Below are 21,761 nucleotides of genomic sequence, written 5' to 3'. Positions count from 1 at the left end.
AACTCTGTAGCACTAAATTAAAGTAAAAAAACGTCCAAAGGGATAATTAGGCTTAAGTCCTGTGTTTTCAAGTTAAATGATGGGAGCTATTGGGGCATATAATTAATGCCTGAATCAATACTACACTGTGTGCACAATTATTAAGCAAGTGAGTATTTTGACCATATCATCATTTTTAATGCGTATATTCCAACTCCAAGCTGTATTAACTTGAATGCTTATTGGATTTAAGCACGTCAGGTGATGTGTATTTGTGTAATGAGGGAGGGTGTGGCCTAAGGAGATCAACACCCTATATCAAGGTGTGCAGAATTATTAGGCAGCTAGTTTTCCTCAGGCAAAATGGGCCAAAAAAGAGATTTAACTGACTCTGAAAAGTCAAAAATTGTAAAAAGTCTTTCAGAGGGATGCAGCACTTTTGGAATTGCTAAGATATTGGTGTGTGATCACAGAACCATCAAACATTTTGTTGCAAATAGTCAACAGGGTCGCAAGAAACGTGTTGAGAACAAAAGATGCAAATTAGCTGCCAAAGATTTGAGAAGAATCAAACGTGAAGCTACCAGGAACCCATTATCCTCCAGTACTTTCATATTCCAGAGCTGCAACCTACCTGGAGTGCCCAGAAGTACAAGGTGTTCAGTGCTCAAAGACATGGCCAAGGTAAGGAGGGCTGAAACCCAACCACCACTGAACAAGAAACATAAGTTGAAACGTCAAAACTGGGCCAAGAAATATCTGAAGACAGATTTTTTTCAAAGGTTTTATGGACCGATGAGATGAGAGTGACTCTTGATGGACCAGATGGATGGACCTGTGGATCAGTAATGGGCACAGAGCTCCACTCCAACGTGGAGGTGGGGTACTGGTATGAGCTGGTATTTTTAAAGATGAGCTAGTTGGACCTTTTGCATTGAAGATGAACTCAAAATCAACTCCCAAACCTACTGCCAGTTTTTCGAAGACACTTTCTTCAAACAGTGATACAGGAAAAGACCATGATTTTTATGCAGGCCAATGCTCCATCACTTGCATCGAAGTTCTCCACTGCGTGGCCAGCCAGTAAAGGCCTTAAAGATGAAGGAATAATGACATGGCCCCCCTTCCTCATCTGACCTAAACCCTATCGAGAACTTGTGGGCACTTCTTAAACGCTAGATTTACGGGGGAGAAAAACAATACACCTCTCTGAAGAGTGTCTGGGAGGCTGTAGTCACTGCTCCACAAAAAGCTGATCGTCAACAGATCAAGAAACTGACAGACTCCATGAATGGAAAGGCTTATGACTGTTATTGGAAAGAAGGGTGGCTATATTGGTCATTGATTGATTGATTTTTTTTTAAATGTCAGAGATGTTTATTTGTAAATTTTGAGGTGTTTGTTTATTATTCTCACTATAACAGATGAAAATAAACAAGTGAGATGGGAAAATTTTCATTTTTCCTTTAGTTGCATAATAAATCTGCACACTAATAGTTGCCTAATAATTGTGCGCACATATGTATTCCCCTGATGATGTTCACACTCACATTTCCGTTGTGAAACATTCAGGTTTCAGGTTTATTAACATTTTGGATTGACTGATAGCACGGTGTTTGTTCCATATTAAAATTAATCCTCAAAAATACAACTTGCCTAATAATTGTGCACACAGTGTATTTATTTCTGTTTTAGTTAGAAATTTTTGTAACAACTCATGACATTTAATTGGATTCAAAAGGTTTCATACTAAGAAGAAAATACATGTTTTATTACTTAGACAGCCTTTCTGTGTGGTTGATTGCAATTCAATTTCATAAATCTTATATATAAACATCTGTCTGAACTGCCTGGAAGTGCGAGGCTACAGCATGACGCTCAAAGAAAGTTACTCTGTTGCCAAAGTGAAACAGCCAAGAAAAGATAAAAACTTGCTTAGCCGCTAATACACAAGCGAAGAGAGCACATCGGCAAAATGATAACTCAGAAGAGAGAGAAACTCGCTTAGCCGCTGATAGACAACAGAGGCGAACACGTCGGCAAAACAAATCCGCTGAGAAAAGAGAACTTTAACCGCTAATGCACAGCCAATGCGATTGATTGATTGAAGTGCCAGAATCCATGGTTTCTAGGAGCCCGGCTTTTCATAGCACAGGCTTACACAGCTAGTATTTTCTTAAAATATATTAATGGATATAGGACAAAATGGTGGTTCACTGCTTAGTCTATTCTGAGTTCTGGGATTTTCTCATCTACACATCGATTTTCTCTGGGCACACCAGTTTCCCCTGGAAGCTGTGTTCAGTGATGAGTGCCTGGTGGCCAGGAGACATACCCAGCTCCAAAAAGCTACATAGAGTCATCATGTCAACTCATCACCCACAAAGTGATGGGGTGAGTGTCACATGCAGCGCTAGAAGAAACACCTGCCAAGAGTTAAACAGACTATGAAAGTGAAATGTTCCTCTTGGAACAGCGAAGTTTACCACTCTGGTAAGGAATGAGCAGGAATTGGTGTGGGACATTGAAAAATACTGGCAACATATTAATATGTCTGCTGGGCAGATGAGATTTGGAATAACTAAGAGAAAGATGTGAAGACAGAACAGGTCAAACCTGGGAGACCAAAGAAATAAAAAAAGCAATCAAGGACAAAATTGAAAGATTGATACACAAGAGAACAAAACACAAAACTTTTCAGCAAACAATTGAATAGGGTGTTTTTATCCACGGCTCAGATAGCAAAGGATTGTTCTGGAAAACCTTCTATTCAATTGTGTTGTAATACAGTGGTTCGCAACCTGTGGGGCGGGCCACCCTAGAGGGGTGCGAAGTAACAAAAAGGAGGGCGTGAAGATGTGAAAAAAGAAAACAAGAATCAAAAATATGAAAAAAACATCTGTTGAAACCAAAACAAATTAACTTAAACTACATTCTGATACTAGAACAATAAATATAGAGTTAGATAAATGTCGATAAAAGTTAAGTAGGTATAATAAAATACGCATCTACATTTCAAAAAAATGTTGGGGGGGGGCACGATTAAAACTGTTATGAAAACTTGGTCGCAAATACTTAAAGGTTGAGAAACGCTGTTGTAATACCCAAGTCACAACTCAAAGTAGTGACCAAAACGACACAAAAAACTCTTTGCAGTCCAAACAGACTTGAGTAGCAAACAAGTAAATGTCCAAAATGAATTCAGGGGCTCTACACACCCTCGAAATGAGTACTGGATCTAGAAAATTGATGCACAATTGCTTGTAAAAAATCAAAAAAACAAATAGTTCCTAACACATATAGTTAGATTCACCTTATCACAGAGGTAAACCAAACTTCTTCATCAAGGACTACCTCTTCCCTACTTTGGGGTTGCCCTACAGGAAAGACCCTGGGTAGTACGATGATACTTATAAGGCCTCGGGCTTAGAGAATGGGAGTTTGTTCTGCTGTATGAAAAGGTCACCTTAATGCAATTTTAAACTGAAAAGAAGAAAGATATACTTTGTGACATTACTTGCAGTGCTAAAAGGGTACCATCTACTGTCTTTGTAGTCCAAGGTGTAGACTTGCTCACATGGAGAAAGGCAGAGATACATAGAGGGGCTTGAATGAGAGGGACATTTTTAATAGCCTGAATCAAAGCTATGAATTATTACTGGATTTCTGCGCTAGTCATAAATTGTTCATATTGAACAGCATGTTTAAACATTAGTATACAGTAGATAGATAGATAGATAGATAGATAGATAGATAGATAGATAGATAGATAGATAGATATTAATGTTAGTATGATAGATAGATAGATAGATAGATAGATAGATATTAATGTTAGTATGATAGATAGATAGATAGATAGATAGATAGATAGATAGATAGATAGATAGATAGATAGATAGATAGATAGATAGATAGTCATACACACTTGTGTGTGTGGGTGCATGTGAAAGCACTTTTTCTATTAGTAGACTATGTGTGTTGGTGTGCATTCTAGAGTCTTTGCCATTCTGACCTTCAGAAAGGCTTAAGTTAACAACTCGAAATTTACCATATTGCTCTTTATTTAAACCTTAAGGGTAATCTTGCATCCCGCAATGAATGGCATAGAGGATGAAAGAATGGACAAGGGGCCCAGATCTAGCTAACTACCTTTTTTCATAGGTCTACCCTGAGGGAACATACGTGAATGAATGAGATCATGGATGACTGGTGAAAATATAATGTAGAGGGCATTTAGCTATGATGTGTCTTCATTAGTCACAGCATCTTTCTCATCATTGCTTAGTTTCCTTTTTCAAGCACAGCATATAAAAATAAAATTTTATTTTATTTTTGTTCACATTTTGAACAAAATATAAACATAATAGTCAAAATCATTCACATTCTCATGCAGACACAGTAGGTTGATTAATTGTATATTTGAAATGGCTTTATGAGCTACTTATCATTTTTCAGGTGTTATCCTTTACAATATCAATTGTCTAACCAAAAAAGAAAATAAACGAGGTGATGCATTTTAAACATTTCCCCAACAAGAAAACAGAACAGACACTTATGATGAACATCCTGCCAGAATGCAGCTACAGAAGAGTAAGTGGTGACAGACAGGTAGATAGATAGATAGATAGATAGATAGATAGATAGATAGATAGATAGATAGATAGATAGATAGATAGATAGATAGATAGATAGATAGATAGATAGATAGATAGATAGATAGATAGATAGATAGATAGATAGATAGATCGATCTTTATTTCTTCCAAGGGAAAACTTAACTTTTAAGGTATCTCTTATTCATACCTTTTACAGTCTGCCTGCATATTACAATCCTGGTCATGAAAATCATGAAAAGAAAAGGAGGTAAAACGCAATCACCTTCACCTGCTTGGGTGCAAATGAAAGTAACAACAGATGCACTGGAGAGATAACAACAAGACAACCCCCCAAAAAAGAAATAGTTGTCCAGGTGATAGCCACAGACAATTGCTCTCTCATTATCCTTCCTGACTGATTCTTCTGCAGTTTGCTTAATGTCTTTGTCACTACTGGTAGCATGAGGTGGTACGTGCAGCAGATTTGGGTTGCACAGGTAGTCCAGCTTCTCCTGGATGGCACATCCATAAATGCCATCTCAAGAAGGTCTCAAGAACATGGAAGAGATACCAGGACATGCACCGTTACATAAGGAGAGCTGGGGGACCTTCAGGCCAGTGAATAGTATCAATGATTTTGTCATGCATGAACTGCCTACACACTCTGGCCACATGAGGCTGGACATTATGCTGCACCTGGTGGATGCCAGGGCCCACTGCACGAGCATAAGATCTGGCAATGGCTCTGAGGATTTCATCCTGGTACCTAACAGCAGTCAGGGTACTGTTGGCTATCACATGGAGGTCTGTGCGACTCTCCAAGAATATGCCTCCCCTAGACCATCACTGAGCAGTCATGCTGGATGATGTTGCAGGCTGCATAATGTTTACCATGGGCGTCTGTAGACTCTTTCACGTCTTTCACATGTTCTCAGTGTGAACCTACTCTCATCTGGGAAGAGAATGAAGTAAAAAAATGGTGGAGCTGCCAATTGTGATATTCTCTAGTGAATGCCAATTGAGCTGCATGGTGATAGGTTGTAAGTACAGGTCCTTTTAGTGGACGTTGTGCCCTCATGGCTCCCTCATGGAGTCTGTTTCTGACAGTTTGGTCAGAAACATGCACACCAGTGCAGCCAGGCAGTGCTCCTTCTATTTCTAGGAGCAGATACTGGTCCTGCTGCTAGGTTCATGCCCTATGGTTTGTCCAGTTCTCCTTGTGCAGCTGCCTGTCTCCTAGTATTTCCTCCATGCTTCTGAGCCCTTCTTGTGATGGCATGTATCAACTGCAGGTGCCGCCTCATGTACCAGCAGTGACAAGGACACTAGCAAAATGCAAAACTAGAGAAGAATCAGTCAGGAAGGATAAGCAACTGTCTGTGGTCACCACCAGCAAAACCATTCTGTTTTTGGGGGTGGTCTTGCTATTTTCTCTCCAGCGATCCTCTTGTCACTTTCATTTGCACCAAAGCAGGTTGATTTCAGTGACTGTGCTTTCTTATATTCTTGTTAGCTTGACGGTGAAAGCTATCTAACAAAGCCTACTTTGTACCAAATGTCTTAAGCAGTCACTTTACCATAAAATGGCAGTGGAATAGAGTGAACAGTCTGCAAACTAAATTGCAAGATTAATGCTTGCATATCTGCGGTGAGCTGGTGCCCTGCTCAGGGTTTATTTCCTGCCTTGCGCCCTGTGTTTGGCTCCAGCAGACCCCCGTGACCCTGTAGTTAGGATATAGCGGGTTGGATAATAGATGGATGGATGCTTACATATGGATTACATTTAGATGTTTGTAGATAACTATAATGCACTACACACACAAGGGGAAAGGATTTGTGCTGCTCATTGACTTTCCTATCCTACATCAACATCTATCTCAGCATCATGAGATGTTCTCACACAAAAAGGAGCAGTAAATATCCTTTATTCATTTACTTTATGGGCAGTGACCCTTAACTTGCCCAACAAGATCAGTGTTGACTTTTCAAATCTCTTTTTCATCCCCTACAAGCCTTTTAAATCCATTTTGCTGAAACAATACATACATAACATGCAGCATTTTTAAAGGGACTTGTCTAACCATTCTCATATCAGTGTAGGCACTTAAGACCGCTGTCAATTGCTGTTTTGCCTTTATTATCTCAATCAGAATCTTTTTTATCAAGCACAGTTGGAAGACCATTTAAAATATCAAGAATACATTGATATTTCCTTTTTGTATCATCAATTACATGTGCATCACCTGCGATGGCCTAGCATTCAGTCCATGTGAAATTCATGTTTTGTGTCCAAAGCTGCCAGGATAAAATCCATCTTGCAGTGAACCTGTAAAGGCAAAATTCATCATAATAAAGATGGGTCATCTTCAAGATTTTGCACATTTTTCCACTGTTTTGGGCCTCTCCCTCTGCTATGGTATATACCAAAAGTATTTCCATTGTCTATTCACCTTTATGTTTTGTCAATCATTTTTCACTCTGTTTTCATTTTTATTCATAAGTCATTTAGAAATAAAATATGGTATGATCGCCTACTAGCTTTGCTATTGATTTCTTTTATACTTGAATAATTATCTTCCAAACTTAGATGAAATACAGCAAATTATAGCAATCCAATCCAAAAGTCTATTAAAAGTGGTCTAGTACTCTTGCTTAACGTTATCATTGTTTACAAGTGTTTTCTGGCCTCTCATTATGATTTTGTGTGTCTTTCTATATAATAACAGTAAAAAGGCAATGGAGAGTGAGAAAGGTATGACACAAACACCCAGTAAATTATTCTCCTTAGCAGCTGTCATTGGCCAAATGGTGAGCCAAAATGTAATTCTTTTGTCTAAACATTTGTTATATTAATAAACAAATGAAACTCAATGAATTCATTCTGTCTCTGAAATCTAAAGAAGTATCAGTCTAATAAAAATGATTATGTCTTAAATATGCTTACATAAAATAAGTAAAATACACGTCTTACAGGAACGTCATTTATCTATAACTAAGAGGACCCTAAGATACAGGTAGCAGGTGCAAAAACAATAAATAATATACACCCTTACTGTATATGTCCTGGATTGGCACTGCTCATTGTCACAGAGGTGCTTCTATGCCAGCCTTTAAGCCAAAGTGTAATTAGAAATACTGGTACCTGGTTACCACTGCCCCTTCATACCTACTGAATGGATAGCATAGTCAGCTATTATTGAGAAAAATCAGGAACATTTGAAATACTGAATAGTGTAATACAAAACAGCAATGCTACTTTATTATGTATACCAATTGTTTTGTTTTTTTTTAAATATGGCAGAAAATGTAACTTCAAGTTATTTAGAAGGGCACAGATATAGAAAGCTGTACAGTACAGTAACAGAGCATTTCAGCCTGCACACGTGTGAAACTGTATGACATTTTAGGAATGAAAATTTTGGAAAGTGAAAAAAAAAAGATGCCACATCCATGCAATATTTTGTGAAAATAGGGTCTCTTACTTTGATTTTTTTTACTTTCTAAGGATATATTCTTATATTATCCATCCACAATGAAGAACAGGCAATTTGTTATATCTGAGCTTTCGAAAATTAAAAAAAAAAAAAAAAGCCTGAAATTTCAGGTATTTATTTCTTCTATCATTACTTTTTATCTTTTGGCTTTAAATTAAAAGGACCTAACTGCTGCTCATTGTCATATTAATAAAAATGACTCTTTAGTGACCAAGTGCAACAAAAGCAGCCTGTATAAAAAAGTTTCTAAGTGTCATATTAATAAAAGTTAGTCTTTAGTGACCAAGTGCAACAAAAGCAGCCTGTATAAATATCCCTTGCATGCATTTTTCAATGTTCACAATGTCATCTTCGAGCTGCAGCAGCTTCATGTCAAGGTTTACAAGCAGTTCGACTGAAAGCACAAGAGGCCAGCCCCCAATTTACAATGAAGAGACGTCTTGTGCCTTTTGTCATCAGAACAACCTTTTAGGTTGTGAAGTTGGTACGCATAATGTTTGGGAAGTTAATGGATTTGTTTTGTTATCAGGAAACTAGAAATAGTTAAGACATTTTGTGAAATAATGTGAAGATTACGCGAAAAAGAAAACGAAAAATCATTATATTGAGGTCATCTAACAAAACTGAATTTTGATCTCTGTTAAATTAAAAATGGCAATCACTTTCACCTCTTGACTTGAACTCGAAAGAAAAAAAAGACATAAATAATAAATTACTGATACCTAGATTATATATTAATTATGATTTGTTAACATTGCTCTAAACAAGTTCTTGCATCAGCACTTAAGTTTTTATCCGCAAATCTTAACGAAATGCAGTGCTTTTCTTGCTGTCATTGGTAATGTTTGTACTTCATACCTCACATATTTTTGTCATTGTCACACAGAGTGCTGTGGTCTCCCTCACTAGCTGGATGTCACCTCGATGTGCTTGTGGATTAGTAGCGGTGTCAGTAATTTTGGCCAAATGTATTTTCCTGCTAACAGTTGTCATGCTGGGAAAGCTGCAAGAACAGGAATTATTTTGTAACTGTCTGATAATAAAATGTTCATTTGTTTATTATTACCTGTAATAAAATAATGCTGCTGTCAACATTAGTTTTTAATTATCATATTGATCGTGTTGATCACTCTGATGTAAATTGCAAGTGATGAAAAATTCCAGAAGACTCCTTACTTACTTACTTATAACCATACATTTAACTTTAATAACATAATAGTATCAAATTATATAATCCAATTGAAGGTCCTCCAGCAGCATCAGACACATGGCCAAAATCAACCATGAATGGGAGAGGAGCCCATTGTAGTGCCCACTTATGCCCATCCTGCACATGCATGCCGGGCAGACTCACACAAGGCCAATGTACAATAAGCTAATGGCCTCATTTGTACATCCTTCAGGAAAACTCTGCAGAGTGTCCAGATAAAAGCCCACGAGGGCAGGAAGAAGAATACAATTTCACACGGAGAGAAATCCATTCAGATCCAAGACTGTGAGGCACAGCCATCTCACAATTTGCTAGATATAAAGATTTAACCATATCCAGATTTTAAAAGATGCCTTATACCAAATTCTCGTAGAAATTCATTTGCATTTTTTTTCCTGTCACTACTGGATGTCTTGACAGTAAGTGGCGCAGCGTATCTTCATTGCAGAAAGTTCAAGGAGGAATCTCATCTGGCAGCATTATAATGTACTCTACACTTTGAAATCTGGAAATCGTTTGCTGAAACAAATCAGTTCAAATATTAATAACATAATTTAAATATGCATCCTGTTTTAGGAACCTGACACATCATGCTTATGACAGCTTTACTGTGATTATATTTTAAATACGTTTAAGGTGACATCAGATAATGAGACCTAACCATCCAGTTTGAAAGAAGAGGCAGAAGTTCTGCCTGCTGCTGTCATGACTGCTTGAATATAGCGTCTGTCCTTATTTAAAGGGTTTACGCTACATTCCTCATTGACTTCTCTCTATCCATATTTGTACTTGTTGCAGCACAATTCAAAATAAATAAACGACAAGTATAATAATTAGAAAATAAAATAAAAAATAAAGGTTGAAAAGCAAACTTCCAAACACCATTTCTTGTTTGTGCATTGGTGAAGATTATCCTTGCAGCAACAGCATATTTACCAAAGGGAAGCACAAATTACTCTTTATTATAAGAGTCTATAAAAAATGCTTTTTATTTTTTAAGATCTTATGATTTGATTGTAATATGTGTTCATTTTAATATTGTATAATGAAACTGCTCTTTAGAATGCCCATTTGAAGTGTACATTTTAGTGGGCTATCTAAACATTTGTCTCCATCATTACTTTGTGCTCATTAATGTTCCAAAGTTAAGCTAAAATAGGCTAAGGTTATTTACATATTGAGTGTTTAGATTTATATTCTAAAGTGTACATTTACAATGTGATTTTGAAAAAAAAAAAACTGCAAGCAAAATTATTTATTACACTTGACTATTTTCTCTTTAAAGTTCACATTACATTTTACACATTCATTGAAAAGGCTTAAAAATATCATTGACCAATTCGTTTAAATTAAACCAACAGGGACCTTTTCATTACTACTTGACATTACCCTAATTGTTACCAAGACAATGACCTCAGTAAGGCAACCATATTTAATTAGCAAGGAGGAATGTGGCAGCAAGTCTGAATTGCAGCACATTACCACAACCTATAGTCCATCACGAAAAACAATTCCTGCAGCCCACGCATTTGAAGAGATTTATAGATATGTGTGTTAATGGCATCAGAAACTACATTGTTTAAAGCTGTCCTTGATGCATTAGCCAACTGACAGCAGACTAAAGTATTTATTTTAATCATAACGCAATTTTAATGAAGCATACAAAGACGATTACCTCTCAAAAAAAACATCCATTTGCATCCTTTGCATGAAACACTTTAAATGGTCAGACAATAATATGGTTGAGCTAAATAAAAGCAAATGTACACCATATATTCTAAGCTTCAGATAAAACACATAGTAAGAAGCTTGTCACTGCAGGTAGTGGTGCCAACACCCAGCTTTTGAATTTCTGTTTAATATTTAGTTATGTGCCTTCTACAGTTTCCTCACGCATGCTCTAATAGTGATTGGGGTCAGTAAATTGAACTGGTGTAAATGAACATGTCCTCGTCAGCGAGGGTACCCTTCAAAGAACTGACATCTCATCCAAGTCTGACTCACGCCTTGAACAAACCTCCGTGGAAAATCAAAATCATCTCTCACTGATCACGACCGGAAAATGGGTATTTCAACATTTGCAGAATGGAAGTACACCAAGAGAAACTTCGCCTTTTATGTGTCTCTGTATGCTTGAGAGAGTCCAGATCTCAAATTTTACAACAAAATTAAAGTACCACATGCCATGCAATACTTAAACCAATAGTTGCTTGAAGGTGCAGAAAGAAAGAAAGAAAGAAAGAAAGAAAGAAAGAAAGAAAGAAAGAAAGAACTACTACTCAATACAATGCAGTTTACAAAGAACTTAGTTCAAACTATTTAACAACGATTTAGAAGTGTAATATCGTGTTTGCCAAGAAATGTATTGGTTTTGTTAAGTTTCTTAAATATTGTAGAACTTCGTTAAAAAAAAATGGTGAGCCTGCTATCGATTCTCTTCAGCACCGGATTTGTGGACAGCGCATTTTATTTGCTTCTGATGGAATGATAGTGTAATTGCTTAACACGTTTTTATCTCGACTAAATTAACTAACTTAGCTGTTATTATACGACTGAAGACAGTTTTCTTACAATATTTAAAACTCTAAATACTTTTGAACACAGTTTGTTTTCCTTAACAGCTGTTTTCAATAATTTGGAAGAAATCGAACATATAAAAAATGGTGAAAGTTTCACTTCTGATAAAGAATTATACACATATTGGTGGCACATTTTATGACAAGGATACTTACACAGGTGTTTTAGTTATTTGTATTTGGTTAAAAGATGTTTTTTTAAATGTTAATTGAAAACGTATTTTTCAGATAGCAGATCGTTTTAAGTTCCCAATTTAAAGACAAAGACACAGCAAATAAAAAGTGTATTTAGCAAAATGTTTTAGTTATCAAGTAAACTTTAAGTGGGGTGGTAAATTCAATATGCATTCGCTTGTAGTACTATTAAAGATAATGCTAACTTTCTTATCACTGTATTAAAGCAAGCATATGTCGAAAGTCAGTTTAGTGGTCTGCTAAATAAAATCATATTCGTTGGCTTTGCAAAATTTCTATTTAATTGAAATCACTATTTTATATATCCAAATTTATTGACTGAATTAGGAAAAAAATAGGTAAAATGAAATTATGCGTGTAGAGTTACATTTTAAAATATACTTGCAAAGTTACGCTATATCTGTGGATGCAATTTAGGTTCACGTAAATTACATACTAAGATATACAGGCATACAGATTTTATTTTATAACCGTATAACGAGTGCCAAAGAATAACTGTCAGCATTTACTCGAACCGGGTTTTTTTTTTTTCCAGTGCTCGTTTGCAGTTGCTAAAAGCTTATCCCGATTGTATTGGCTACAAAGTCAAAAATAAGCTCTGGATATCACCTCCTTCCATCTCCGGACACTTGCTCAATTACAGTATATTCAAATATTTCCCGTTTTAAGTCCACAAACAACCTTTGCTTCACGTCTTTGGCGTGTACAATTTAAGTGGAAAACCTGGAGAAAACCGACTTGCACGTCGGGCTCCTGCCGTTTCTATATGCGTTGCCTGAGCCAAAATTTCAGTACCGGATTCTATAGGACTTTGAGGCAGCAGCGCTGAGTACTTTGTCACTAAATATCGTATATGATATTTTAAAGTTTAAATATTATCTGCTATATTATACAGTCTTCGTATAGCTACACGCCTTTAAAGTTTTGAATGTCAAAAAATGTATACAACCACAATGTATTTCTTCTATAGTCTAAAATCAAACAAGAAATGCAGCAATGGGCCTTAACAGGCCTTGTTTTTTGACAGCCCCGCGGCCTTGAGTCATCAAGAAGAAGAAAAGACTTGTTGGGGGGGAAAAAATGGAAGAAATCTTGAGAAAGGCAATTTTAGAAGGAGGGACCCTCCTTTCAGGTGGTTTGGGCGTTCAATGGGTGCCAAAAAATGGGGCAAATACAACACACGAAACAGAGCCATGACGTGCACGTCATATATGATACTAATAAACGTGTAATACAAGTCTATGCAGTATATACGGCATATGCCCTTATATAATACTGTCTCAAACGTTTTGTGCGTTTATTGAGTGTAATGTCTTTTATCTTGCTACTTCCTACAACCAAACATTAACTGTAATATACCTTACAATTACAACAGTTTTACCGGAACCTTATTAAAAAAAAACACCAACACATTTACTGTATATTTACTCTGCGCTAAAGTGTTACACAGTATAAAGATTTGCAATGTTAATGTCTCAGAATAGCTTGATATAGAATGTTTACACATTAATATTTTAGTTACTGCAAGCCATAGCATTTAATAAAATCGTTATTTTATTTCATTACTGTTTTATTTTAGATTGGGTATCTGAAAATTGAGCGCAGGGTTTATTTAAACAGTAACATAACGTTTGCATCATTTTTGGGTATTTGGGGTCAATTTTCTTATTACATTTTGTGTGATAGTGTTTGTTTTGAAATACTGATGTCTTTTCTATTTTGTTTGTTTTTGCTTTTATAGATATAATAAAGGTAGATGTTTATATGCAGCCGTAACTCTTCAGATCTGAAGTCTTTTGTAATGAAGGGACATGTGTTTTAAATACATCGCTGCATCCACTATCACAAAGTTCACCCGTAACTTTAATTTTGAAGATGATTTAACGTACATGCTTAAATCCTTAGAAGTCACGATGAAATGAAACTAAAATGAAAGTGCCATGTACTGCTTATACGACTAGAACAGACATCTAACAGTATGTCCAGAGTCAGCGCTGAATCTCCTTAAAAATAATATAACCTGTTATGTTTTGTTTTATTTAAGAAAGAATTAATCGAATGATTATCAGGGCATGGGATATTAAATGTAGTGACGAGTATCAAATTAGGGGAGTAAAGTGGCGCAGAAACGCATGCCTGGCAGGCAGTTGTTGAGTTTAGGGTCTGAGTCAAGGTCGTCGTCCATTTGCACGTCCTAGCAATCCTCACACAGGTTTTCTCAGTTTTCTGACACCTTCCAGAAGTTATTAAGAGAAATTAGAATAGAAATGTCCCGTTTTTGTTTGTGTGTCTGTGTGTCGGTGTGTGTGTGACAGAAAATGACGTTATGGCAAAGCATGAATGAATGTTTTAAAATTATGCCATCAAATATAATCCGCTTGTACCTTCTACTTATGTCGCGTGCAACTAAATGATTTTAAGTGGCAGCATTATTAATAAAAATACATTTTAAAAATGTAAATGTATAATACAGTAATAATTCTTTGCTATATTTTCACCGTGCAATTTAAGATGAGTCAGGTGGGTTACACTTCTTAAACGTATTCCATCGTAGACTCTGTTGTTTATTAAAAGTGCATTACTTCTGCTTTTGAATATACAGTACCAGCCTGTGTTTTTATTTGATGCTGTTTTCTTATCAGTCTTGTGAAATTTCAGTTCTTGCAAATACTTTCGAGTTTACTGTTTGCAATTTCCTCTACTAAAATGTAGGTCATTTTCAACACCATTTATTCAAAAAACATTTGTTTTCATCAAAGCAAGCAAATTACTTTAATGTGCAATACCAGTCTTATAGCTACCACGTTTAACTCATCTGAAGTATTTCCTTCTTTCAGCCAGAGTCGCCTCAAGGGGCGACCGAGGCACTGGGCGGGATTGGTGTCGTCATGTTGGAATTTAGGAATTGCGGGATTCTTGTGTGGTGTGATGGCGGCAGGGGATGGCCGTCAGGTTATGAAATAGGTACCCACATGGCCTGCCCAGTTGCTGCTAACACTATCGGTACCGTCAGGTGTCTTACTAATATGGATATCACCGCACGTGTGTCTTTCTTCTTATGACAACAAACCTTTCAAAAGATCTTTTAAGCCCCGCATTTCCATCCTCTCAATTCTGATTCTTTTTTTTTTTCTCGCATCCACTGTTATAATCTGTCAGTATCTCACCAGCTAACGGTTTTTGTTTTTCTACATGTTTAGCTTAATGTCGTATTCCGCATTAACTTTTAACTTGCAAATGATGACGTGGTTAGTGCGGGACTGTCGAGCCTCCAGTTTTGAATAATTCATCTGCTATCTCACTAATGTTAGTGAGTGAAAAGAAGATTTTTTGCATAGCTTTATTAAAGCATTTAATCATGTATGTATTTACATTTTAAGAGTGTGGAAAGTGCAATGCCCTGAGGTGGGCAGCCGCCCTGCCTTGCCTGCCTTGCGCCTTGTGTTGGTTGGGGTTGGCTCCAACAGACCCCCTTGACCCTGTAGTTAGGATATAGCGGGTTGGATAATGGATGGATGGATGGATGAAAAGTGCAATTCCCGATTGTGTGGACAGTTGTGGGGCTTGGAGACGGCACTGCATTCATCTGTTATAAATCACTATAACGGATAAAGTTAAAATAACACTTCAACGTGTCACTTATACACTTCTCAAGGATTTATGTTACTCAAGAGTTAATACAGTTTATTTGTTTATTTATTAATTTATTTATTTAGCTGTTATTGTACTGTATTGCCTGCTTACATTTTTGTTGGTGAAATATGTTTCACCTCTCCATTCTTTGCTTCACATCTTTCGCTATGCAGCTTATGATGCTCTAATTTTTCTCTTTGATATTAAATGATTTCACCACAATATTTTGAATGAGGTCAAGTAAAATGTAAAATGAATAAATGACGATAATCTGTCAAAAAAGTTTTAAAAAAGGTTTATTTCTGTTAAAGATTTGTTGTCTCCAGTTCATTTTAACATTTTGCCTGTGCTTTTCGCCAAAAAAATATTAATATAATAATTCCACAAACATCTTAAATTTCAATATTGCTTACGAAAATCAGCGAAAAAGTGTTTTTAAATATTTTCCGGAATTGAATTAACCTTTTTTTGTAAGGTCGTGAATTTGTCTCTCATTGTTTACACTACTATACGATTTATGCAAACAAGATTCCGTAATATCACAAAACAATGTGTTAAATGTACATCTTTGCAAACAGGAGATAATCACAGTCAAATATATACTAAAATACTGTGCAGATTTTATTTAACTTAAAATGGGTAATCTTCTCTCTCTCTCTCTCTCTCTCTCTCTCTCTCAGTACTAATACACGGTACAGTACCTGAAACTGCCAATTAGGCATCTTTATATAATTTCGAAAATTGCAAGAAATAAATGCATTCGGAAGTATATCTTACTGTTATAGTGTTGTTAAAACTGCCATCATCTATCTTTTTTATGTGTGTTTAAATTCATTATATATGTGTTTGTGAAAAATGTACGCTGTACCTGACACTGTAGGGCAAAGGTAAATGTCAGCGTTTATCTTTTAGGAAATATGATCAATTCAGATAGTTTATATACATATAATCTTACTATCATGTATATTTGCTGATAGACGCTTCAATCACGCTCCAACTGTTGATTTTCTGGTAAAAGTGAACACGTTATACAAAGGACAAAGTAATCTGAAGAAGAAGCGTGTGCTTTAAGAATGCACAAATCACGAGGCGCTGTTCTTTCAGCACCACTTGACGAGGCACGTGAGCAGACTGCGAGGAAAATTTGAAAGGAAAGAAACTGCAGCCAAGACCTTCGCGTTGAAGACGATTCTATATTCCTAGTTTTAGGAATATGACATTCCTTTATTTAATCTTATTGAGCCGTACGTACAACTGTAGCTTCTTTGATGAAAATTGTAATATACGTTAACACTGGAACTGGAAGGTTTGACTAATGTTTTAAGCGTCTGTCTTTCTATATCTCATGATATACTGCTGAAATTATGAACCTGGGCAAAATGGATGTATTAAGAAAAAGAAAGAAAGAAAGAAAGAAAAAGAAATGTACTGTAAACTGCATTATGTATACTCTCTAGGGGTTTTCATTCGTGTGTGTAGATTTTGTCTAATGGAAAAAAATGAATACATGTTCATTTTTCTTATATTTTATAAAATATTTATCTTAAAAATGTTAAGTTTCTGTCTCTTGGAAAAATGTGTTCATTTTTAGTACATTATCTTATTTACAATTAGTGCAATTATTTTTTTTTTCCTATAGGTGTTCCTAAAGATCACAGGTAATCCCTACTAATCTGTTGCTGCAGTGAGTTTTATATGTATGATTGTAGGTTTTACGTGGCATATTATCGATGAGAAATTAATTATGCATAGTTTTTTTTTTTTTTTTAGCTAATAAAGGTTTTTGGTATACCTAAAGCAAGAAAGTGACATACTGCATTTTAGGAACTGTGTTTAATTTGCCAACTATCAAACATCAAGCTTCATATAACAGAGATAATATTTTATATAATTTAAATGCAGTACTCTATGTTTAAGTAAAGTACTTAAAGTTGTTGATTCAAATTATTTTATGTTCGATTTGACTGACATCTGTCTGTTTTCATTGTTTTAGATTTCCTTAAAAAATACACCCAATACTCAATACTCTATGAATAAAGTGATTTTCATTTTTCTTACAGCTGATATGGAAACTATTGCAGAAGGCGTGTGTCCTGTCTGATAAAATATATGACAAAATATAATGCTACATTTTATTATCTGTGTAATTTAGTTTAGGTTCACAGTGTAGTAAATGTTTTATGCCTGTTTCAGTATGCATAATGTGTCTGTTTAACTTCACAAACAATCTTTGTGAGAGTCAGACCTCCAGAGAAATATATGCAAGAAGTAAACGTGTCTAAATTTATCTAATGTCTGCTCTAAGGGTTGGGTAAGACATTCTGTTTTAGTTTTGCGATAATTCCTGAATACATAATTATCCTCGCTAATTAGACAATAGTTTGTTCATTTACATTTGCAGTTAGGCTTCCAAATAAACATGTATTCAAAGTTGCTGCATTATTATGAAAATATAATACAATAAAAAGTAATGTTTAAAACAAAGTTATCTTCTTCTCTTTTTCTTCTTTTTCATCTCGAACATTTTATTAAAACTACACGACCTCCAAGAATGAAATAAAGGAATCTTCCCTGTGTGAATGTAGTGTACGCGCTTACCTGATCAATGTAAACCGAGCCCCCTTTTGTTCTGCCTTTAAAATACAATAATCTACTTCGAGTGCTCTTAATCACAGCTCTGATAAGCATTTGCAATTTGTAATTTTCGCCTTTCCCACTTCTAGTGCAGATGCAACTACAATGGTGTGAGCCAAATGGGACGAATTCTTGGGAAACGTAAAAAAAAGCAAAAGGTTTATCCGCAGTCATTTTTATTGTGCAAGTGAGGGTGTGTAAAATGTATAGTCAGAAACTTGTTAACATGTTCTTGTCCTCAAAGGATTGCTTTCTCTTTGACAAGAACCTATTATACTTCGTCACGTTTGTCAAATAATTAAGACTCGTTGTTTTTTCACTATAAACCTTTATTTTAGCACTTATTTAGTTATTTTTGTTATAGTTAATAATTACAGGTGTCTGTTGCAGCAGACATAGATAGATAGATAGATAGATAGATAGATAGATAGATAGATAGATAGATAGATAGATAGATAGATAGATAGATAGATTCGCTTGATTCAATGAAACAAGTTGGGGTGAATTTGCTGTGAAGAATGCATACATACGTACAAATGTAAAAACACACATACATGCATACACATATAAAATTTAAAAAAATGGTTTTCAACTTCGTTTGCAGCTTCCATTTAACATCTTGTAAAGATTTAAGTTGAGAGGACATGAATGCTTTTCATAAATCTGTCAACTGTTTGAAAATGTTCAACTGTATGCACCCAAGAAAAAAAAAAAGAAAGGAGTTTAAGTAAATACTTTTCTATATTCTTGTATTGCATTGCTTTGTTAGTTTTTCTGACAACTGCATATGGCATCAGTAAAAATTAAGGTTCTTTCTTACTTAAAACTACATGTACATCGTGATTAAAATAAACACTGGGTCAATTCCTGTGGGATTAAATATACATTTGGGACAAGCTTAAGGAGGTTACTGAAGAATTAACACATTAAGGCAATCTAAATACTTTATATTGCTAAACAATGACCCAAACATACTGAATATATACTTCAGCCATATATTAAGCATCTGGCAAAAAAAAAAAAAATATTACAGAATGATCAATACTCAATTCAATAACTTTCATTTTAACATTGTTAAACTATTGAAACAAAAGTGAATTTCTACCATAGTTTTCTTATCTACACCGCGTAAAGGTGTAGTAATATGGGATAAAGTTTACCTTACTAGAAAAATACGTCTATACAAGTGTGAATTTTTTTTTAAGCTTGCATGCACATATGTAGGAGTGTTTAGGCTCTAAACATTTGGAAAAAAAAAATATTTTTCATAAAGTTGTCTTCAAATCTATGAATAGTCCTCCATGTAAGTTCTCTTTTTTTTCTTTTTAATATTGAAAAGGCTCAATAGTTGGAGAAAACCATTCTAATTACATAGAAGCACAGCTTATTTAGGTGATGAAAAGGGACTTGTAGTCTCATAGCAGCCCCTTAAATTCACCAAATAAGGAGCACTAATGATGGGGTGAGAAGAACTGAATGCCTAAAACAAACTATAGAGGAGCTAAACTAAAGCAGCTAGGGGCTTAAGATATATTAAATTACCATGATTAGGAATTTAGGCATGGTTCAAGCCTGTTGGAGAGGCTGGGGAGCCTGAAAGTGGTGCTATTCATTTCTGGGGAGAGGGGTCAATAGGTCGGAGAAGTTCACAGGGCCTGTTTCTATTCTTATGCTAACATATAATACAGACTCTAATGCTTACTGGCCTGGAAGATATAAATGATTCTGCAATAATCCCGTCCTCTCTGTTTGCAAGGAGAGTAGCTCTATAGCTAATTGCAGTCTGTCTGCTTTCATTCAAGGAGCAACTATAATGATGCCTGTGAAATTAGGACTCCATTTTTCCACGTACTCTCACTTTACCAGCTTTCCACGAGGTGGACCATTTCACTTTTTGAATTTAGAGTTGGATTTCTTTGCTGTTCATTGATAAAATCTAAAACGTGGTACTCTTTTCAAAAGCAGGCACTGCATTTGTGCGTATAAAAAATGCAGGCTGCTCAAGGTGTACATTTAGTAACTGTGTTTTTTTTTGTTAGACGTGTGAGTTGATTTTTCACTGTGATAAAAGATTTTAATGATAAACTTAATGTGAACGTATGCACCCTATAAATGTATACATTATATGTTTCTGTAATAAAAACACGTTGACCTTTCCTGTGACCGATTTATACCTTTGAAATTCAAATATGAAATGTTCTTTAATAGAGTTACTGTATTCTTGGCATTATGTATCCATATGTTTTATTTGCTTAAACTGAAAATTTGCTTACTCATGTTCTGTTACGAATCTGTTGTCTTTGCAATAGGAACTTTTTTTTTCGTTTTTCTCGTTCTTGATACTGAACTTGAATAGGATTCCCTACAATTACTATGGTTCATCTCAGCGTGACAAGCTGAAAAAGCAGCAGGGAAAATGAATTAAAAGAAGCGATCGTTCTTTAGTATGAAGCCACACACCTACAATCAGCATCAAGCATACAGCAGAAAGTGTCATGTCACTTCATATTCTACCTGTTATGTATGCATTTATTCACATTAATTACGGCTTTTTCTTTTTAAAAATGAAAGAATATTTCTGTGATACCTTTTAATTTATTTACAGTCCATACTAACATTTTAAGTATTTTAATTTAATTAGTTGTCAAGCTTGAAATTAACAAGAGCAAGATTTGAAAACAGAAGAACAAAATGATATTATTAAAATCCAACGCGCTGCAGCAACCTTTGACATCCGTTAAAGATGTAACATGAAACAAGAGCAGCTGATAGCATATATTAGTTAATATTGAATTAAATGATTCAATCGAATGCTTTCACAATTGGGGACACTTTACATTGAATGTTGCTGTTTTTGTTGTGCTGCTCAAAAGAAGTGTAAGCTAACCTGTGAGAAATCCGTTTATTTCAATACTCAGTCATAATGCTCAACTTGCTGGAATAAATTAAAACATACATGTGAATGCTGAAAACGTTTAAGTCCCGTTTTATAGCTTTCATGTAATAAATCATCCATCCATCCATCCATCCATTGTACAACCCTCTATATCCTAACTACAGGGTCACGGGGTCTTCTGGAGCCAATCCCAGCCAACACCGGGCGCAAGGCAGGAAACAAACCCCGGACACGGCGCCAGCCCACTTTAGTGTAATAAATCAGTGTTATGTAAAATTAAAGGTAAAAAATAATCAGCTATTAGTACCACTTTAAATATCTCATAATTAACAAAAAAAAAAAAAAAACATTAAGTAATCTTCGCTAAAGATATATGGTAATGCTACAAAACTTGCTTCATATCTCTTCTGTTTTTCGCGGAAGTATGTGTTACACCAAAATCAATCAAAAAGTATAGAAAAATAGCTTTCTCTATGCATACGGCCCACCAAGACAGTTTCTTTCGTTAATTTTATTTTTAAGAGTGTTGTCCTTCTCTAACCCTATGAAA

At 35.4% G+C, this 21,761-nt stretch overlaps 1 long non-coding RNA gene across 1 annotated transcript in view; it reads right to left on the bottom strand.

Annotated features, from left to right (window-relative positions):
* LOC120541419 overlaps positions 1-21,761 on the bottom strand; it is a 63,445-nt gene that overhangs the window by 33,087 nt on the left and 8,597 nt on the right. The window contains exon 2 of the long non-coding RNA XR_005636001.1: positions 6,817-6,899. This is a non-coding gene — a long non-coding RNA (uncharacterized LOC120541419). The remainder of the gene's footprint in view (positions 1-6,816; positions 6,900-21,761) is intronic.

The sequence above is a fragment of the Polypterus senegalus genome, chromosome 12 (genome assembly GCF_016835505.1).
Source record: "Polypterus senegalus isolate Bchr_013 chromosome 12, ASM1683550v1, whole genome shotgun sequence".
Taxonomy (NCBI): domain Eukaryota; kingdom Metazoa; phylum Chordata; class Cladistia; order Polypteriformes; family Polypteridae; genus Polypterus; species Polypterus senegalus.
Note: the sequence above shows the minus strand (reverse complement) of the source record. Positions and strands in the feature narration are given on the sequence as shown.